The sequence below is a fragment of the Octopus bimaculoides genome, chromosome 18 (genome assembly GCF_001194135.2).
Source record: "Octopus bimaculoides isolate UCB-OBI-ISO-001 chromosome 18, ASM119413v2, whole genome shotgun sequence".
NCBI classification, from domain to species: domain Eukaryota; kingdom Metazoa; phylum Mollusca; class Cephalopoda; order Octopoda; family Octopodidae; genus Octopus; species Octopus bimaculoides.
The window spans coordinates 11960198-11966397 of NC_068998.1; the positions used below are offsets into that span (position 1 = coordinate 11960198).

General features: G+C 36.7%; 1 protein-coding gene across 4 annotated transcripts in view; it reads right to left on the bottom strand.

Moving 5' to 3' along the window:
* LOC106868645 (transcription factor 12) overlaps positions 1 to 3889 on the bottom strand; it is a 148137-nt gene extending 144248 nt beyond the window's left edge. For 3 of the 4 annotated variants that reach the window (XM_014914011.2, XM_014914008.2, XM_014914012.2), the window contains exon 1: positions 3443 to 3888. The gene's annotated coding sequence lies outside the window, so the exon portion shown is untranslated. Of the gene's footprint in view, positions 1 to 3442 lie in introns of all 4 variants that reach the window. The other variant, XM_014914010.2, reaches the window with a different exon arrangement.
* Positions 3890 to 6200: the final 2311 nt, after the last annotated feature.

Genomic DNA, 6200 nt, shown 5'->3' on the forward strand with positions numbered 1-6200 from the left:
ATATATATATATATATATATATATATATATATGAAATTGACATCGTTCATATAATGTCAGTGTTTATTATTATAATTCTACGATGCAAGCGATTTTTTTCTTTCTTGATTGAAAGTAATAAAAACATTTTGAAAAAAGAAAATAATTAATGTAACTTAAAATGAAAAATAACTTTGATGGTATTAAACAAACCAGGGAATGGATAATGAGATTTTTAAAAAAATATATAGTTTGAATAAATAAAAATCTGAAGAAGCGAAATATTTAACTTTGCTAGTTTACTTCATTAGTTAATTTTTTCATTACACTTTTGTTTACTGAATGAAACAAGTCTAATAGCAGAATAGAGGTGTGTGTGTGTGTATGTATGTAAAGTTCTGCTGTCAATTTTTTGCAAAATAGGGAATATTAACAGGTTTAATTTACTCTTGTACACTAAAATCTTATTTTATTCAACAAAATAGACTGCAAGACTAGCATGAACTGAACTAAGAACGGTGAAGTAGCGAACTAGTATAATGTAGTGAAGTATATACATTAGCGCAGCTCGCAACTGCCTGCGCCAAATCTAGTATATATAAACAACGATGGCTGCAGGAGTGTGTTGTTGGTAATTAGATACTGGACACATTATATGCATGTGCGTATATATATATATATATATAAATATAAATATATATATATAGTTATATATGAACAAGACAGCTGATTCGGTGCTATATAACAAAAGACACCATGTGTTGTGCACGTAGAGTATGTGTACATATTTGTGTTACGGGAGGAAATGCTGGCTAGTTGAAACATTTGACATGGTTAAAGGAGACGATTTACACCTCTCACTTGCAATGTCTTTATATCTGAAAGACAAGGAAAGGAGAAAAAAAAAAGGGGGGGGGCATATTTTTGTGAAATCAAAAGAAGGCCAGGAAGGGAGTGAAGTAAATTATTTTTTACCAGAAATTTAATAGATGAATCGAAGCACACAGCTTTTCGGAAGCGAAAGCGATAAAATAATATCAATTTAAATGGAGATGCAATCTAATAAGCTAAACAAGAACCATAAAAACATACACACACACACACACAAGAACCGGCAATAGACACCCCATACACATACCGCCTCTGTGTCATCAATACTAGTAGCAGTACCAGTGCTACTACGATCATTTATTAGCACTAGCTATCTACCACTTTTAACATCTCATTTAGCGCAAGTACCACAGCACAAACATACTTTGAACACTAGTGCTACAATCAGCATCAAGTGCGCACTCACCACTAATATAAGTACATCATTATCACAGCCACCAATATTAACACAACCATCACCATGGAAGGTAACCATGCTAACCGTTAGTGAGCCTCTATGTGGTCACTCGACCTGCTAGAAATAGCAGACAAATCTAGAAAGCTTCATTGAATCACACCCTTACTATCTGAAATAAGGAAAGGATAGCGTTGTCCTAGATTGTCCGTACATTGATGGTATGGGCCAAGGCTGGAACGTCTTTGCTCCTGATAACAGTTCAATCACGACTGACCCGGGCCTAGGTAACAACCATCATCGTTATCACAAAGTATAAATATCAAAGCTAGTGTCGTTAGTATTACCAAAACACCAACATTAATACGACCCTTATGATACCACACTGTCAATACACAAATATCCGTAGTAAGAACATCTCTAGTTAATATCAAAAGCATCGCACCACTATCATCATAAATGCGGGGACCATCACAATTACATGCACCGCTATTGCTTATCACCACCATAAGCACCACTTAGATAGCACTACAGCCGAGATATCAACAAAACACCACAGCCAGTGTTGCGAACACTGTACGAACACTACCACCAACACCATTAATTAATACAAGTAGCAGCTATACTATCACCAACAGTAAGTACCACCAAGATCTTAACGAAGGAGTCTCTCTAGACGGTCGATGAACCAGCTAGAAATAGAAATCAAATATCTCAAATCACATCTTACCACCTTAAATATGTTTGGAAATAAAATAGGGTGGTCACAATCGGAAATCCTTTGACCACAAGCTGACCTGCAGCTAAACAACAACAGAACTAGTCACCGTTATATTTTTTTTACAAAAGCTATATAATGCAGTCACCATCAGCCTAATTAAACATTACCCATTATTTTAATTACAATTAATTGGTGTTTTTACGACGGCTATAACGGCTCCAGAAACCACCATCATTATTACAAAGACTATAATATTACCGCCAACAAATCTCACCACTGTCACCTTATAGTATTGACCAAATAATAGTACCATCAGCAACACTACCACCAATACTATCGTTATTAACACAAGCACTCGACGTCAACATCTCCAAAAATATGAACATCGTTACTATCATCGCCATCAGCAGCAGTAGCATGAACATCAACAATAATACTGAGAGAGCCATGATCACGGTCATCATCGTCAAGCAATAAACACAAGCATCACCATCAACAGTAGCACCACCACCACCACCACCACCATCAGCTTTTAAACTCAACTACCGCAACAGTTGGTTGTTGGGGCAGACGGAATCGCCATCAAGAACCAACAACACAAGGGGAAAAATAATAAACAATAATGTTGTTGTATTTGGTGACGGTCATATTGCCAGTTTAGCCAATAAGAACACACGCACTGTATATTTGGTGTTAATTTGCTTCAGCTTTATATTACATTACATTACAATTAATCCTATTTCGGCCAGAGTTCTTCATCAGTGGTCCTTTGCTTTCTTCTTTCTTATATGTGTGTCCCTCCTTGCTAAAAACTATCAGCCATTTCACATCAAAAATCTTGCAAAACAAATATATAAACGGAATAAACAATAACATATTAATGAAATAAAGGAAGTGGAGAAATTCTGAAAGGGGGCAGAAAAAACGGGACGAGAAGCAGAAGAGAGAGAGAGAGAGAGAGCGCGAAGGAGTTGTGTATTATTTGCAACAGTAGCCATCGCCGCCGCCGCCGACTGGACTCTTTAAATAAAGACCGAACAGAAGACAGCAATCAGAACACATAAAATGTCTTATGTAGAGTTTAAAAACATAAACTAGCGATGACAGTGGCTAGCCAAACTAAGAAAGGCAACGAAGAGAAAAATTGGCTATAATGCGAGGGAAATAAACACTGAAGTAAATAGATTTTCAGCCCTTCATTATCAACAAAACAGATAATCTGTGCAGAGTCATCGCACCATTTGGTCATCGTAGGTCATTCTGACAACGCTAGGGATTTGGACGGACACCGATTGTTAAATATTTGGAATATCTGCACGATAATTTATTAAAGTGGATTCGAAAGCGATTGATAATAGCCAGAGATGTTGAGAAGAAAGTGTTGTTAAAAATAAGGAATGGGTAAAAACTAGACAAAATGGCGACCTAGATTGGGTTCGAACACGCTGAAAGCTTACCTTTCGTTCAGACTATCCCAAGATTGGCAGCCGGCAGCAAGAGTATCAATATATAGCATAACTCTATGCGAGATATAGGTTTGGGAAATTTTTTTTAATAACTTCAGAAGAAGTTAAAACACTATTAGTCCATAAAATGTACTTTTAATTAAAACACGCCGTCAGACATATTCAATTCTCTTTGTAGTAGACAAATTACTCAACTCTTAGCATACACAGTATCGTTACGCGCAAGCGTTATTCCGTTTTGGATTTAATTTTCTCCAGTAAATAAATATACATATTCTCAGTAAGCAAATTAATGTATCCTTTAATTAATTTGGGAAATTTTAATCCGATTGCTGTATTATCAAGAAAACAAATCAATAATAATATCTTCCAACGTAACTCATTTTTCTAAGCGGCAGAACACATAGCAACGTTCCGTTCCTCGGCCAAGTATTTTCGTCTTTTTTTTCCCTTTCGTTTGGGACCATTGTCATTAAAGTGAAGGAGGGGGATACGCACGTGATTTACAGGTTCCTTGAATATTATCCAATGGCAGGGTTCCATTTAGTTAAGGCCGTAAATGATTGACAGACATTTTAGTAATTTTATCCAATGAAAAGAGGTTATTCAGGAAAGAAGGTGTTAACTAACGAGACTTCATTATAATTACTGTAACCTCACTACTACCATTAAGCTGTTAGCTACGTTCAGCTTCCTCTTTGCTGCAGCAATGTTTACTGCTAGCCGATCGCTCTTTCCTCTTTTGATGGATTTTCTTGCAGTATTTATATAACACGGTGGGTAGCCTTATAGTACACTCAACGCACAGCTTCACTCACTTTATACCGAAGTCTATAACCTTAAAGAGAAAAAGCGAAGATAAGCTACACAGGGAAGAGTTTGACCTGTTTCTCGCTATAACCTTTATTAGGTTACTGAGATAAACACAATTTTTCTTGTCTCCGAGCAAATATTTTTTTTATATCTTACAGAATAATAAAGTGTAATAAAAATAAAAGTTTATTATTATTCTTGGCAAACTTATTACGATGGTAGAATTTCTAAATTGATGCTAGTGGAAATTTATTTTTGAAAGTCCTCCATAGAATAAGAAATATAGATAAAATCCATTTATTTTAATACGGTTAACGGAGGGGGTCCAAGTTTGATCCACGTCTATACAATGATAGTCGTTCGAAAAGATTGACTAAATTTGATTCAATTCTGCATGACATTTGAAAATTAAATATTCAGCGATTATTTACTGTTTCGTTAGATACATGTTTGTTAACTAATTGAGAAAAGCTCAATTGAATGTACCTGTTGTTGTAAGTTCGTTATATGGTCAATGCGCTCAGCTACTGTTGTTTCATTAATATAGGGAGATAAACACTCAATATTTTGCTTCCTACTCTAAAGTAATACATCTCTAATAGTATCCTAGTATAGAAGTGGAATGATGAGGTAATATGTCTGCTTGATCAGGGGATCTTCGAGTTAAGTCGAGTGATTATAGGGAAATGCAATTAGAAAGAAGAGGAAAGATGTCATATACATAAGGGTAGAGATATCGCAGTTTACAGCTATCACGTTACACGAAATAATTTTCAGAGGGGCCTCTACATTATTGCTGGAATATATATTTAGAAGGGGATTGTAGTACTGAAAGAAGGTTACGGAACACTGAACTGGATCAGATATTAAGGTAGTTCTTAGGTTAGCTTGTAGATGTCCATTATTTCGTTTCGTTGTTTATATTATAGTTCACAAGCCCGTAGCCGGAAAGTTTAACTTGTATAGGACGTTTAGATAGTTTCTGGAAACTTACCTGACACGAAAAACCAAACAAGAACAGGATTATTGAATAAGTCAAAAGTATTTGTTAAATCTCAGGCAGGCCTGACCCATCAGATGTGCTCAAAGGCATTTCAATCGTGTCTGATCTAACTGTTTTCAAGTGTAGTGTACTCCAAACTATATTGGCGAACATGTTCTTTTCTTAAGGAACTGAAGGAGATTTGACTGCCATTTCTAACAGACCAAGCAACCACGTGGAAGCTCCTGGCTTTGATGACAGTGTTGACGGGGCTGATGTTAAACAAGAGGCGACAGATGATTGGGAAACTACAAACTCGTCGGACTAAGGTTGAGAAGCGAAAAGAATGTGCAGGAAGAATGAAAGGCTTTTGCAAAAGGCTGTCAACTGCGGACCGGCTTTTGACAACACGTTCAACGCTTTTTTTTTCATCAAGGTATGTGCTTTATAGCACTTGAGCTTGGAGATCTTTCATTGGATGTCATTTACAATAAAGTTTTTGTTCTCATTGACCCCCGAAGAATTTTGGGAATATGGTGGGTGAACTACTTCAATGATTTGGTCATGGTGTTCAACAAACGTTGGATATACTCATTTTACGTTTTGGCTCGGGGACATCTACTTTGAAGGGAGGGCTCCATTGGCACTTATTTTATCAAAGCAAACTCTACCTTGGCAGCATTTGAACTCAGAACGCAAAGACAGACGAAATGCTGCTAAGAATTTTGTCCAGGGTACTGACGATTCTTCCAGCTCGCCCCCCCCCCTCCTGACGTAGTCCGAAATAATATAGATTTTTAGACAATTATGTGGTTGACTGATCCGCACTGTATCTCTTCTAGGTATTGGAGCATCCTTTGTGGTTTCAGGCACAAGGGTACACGTGTTTGTGAAGCATCCCTTGTGGTTTCAGGCACAAGGGTACACATGTTTGTGAAGCATCCCTTGTGGTTT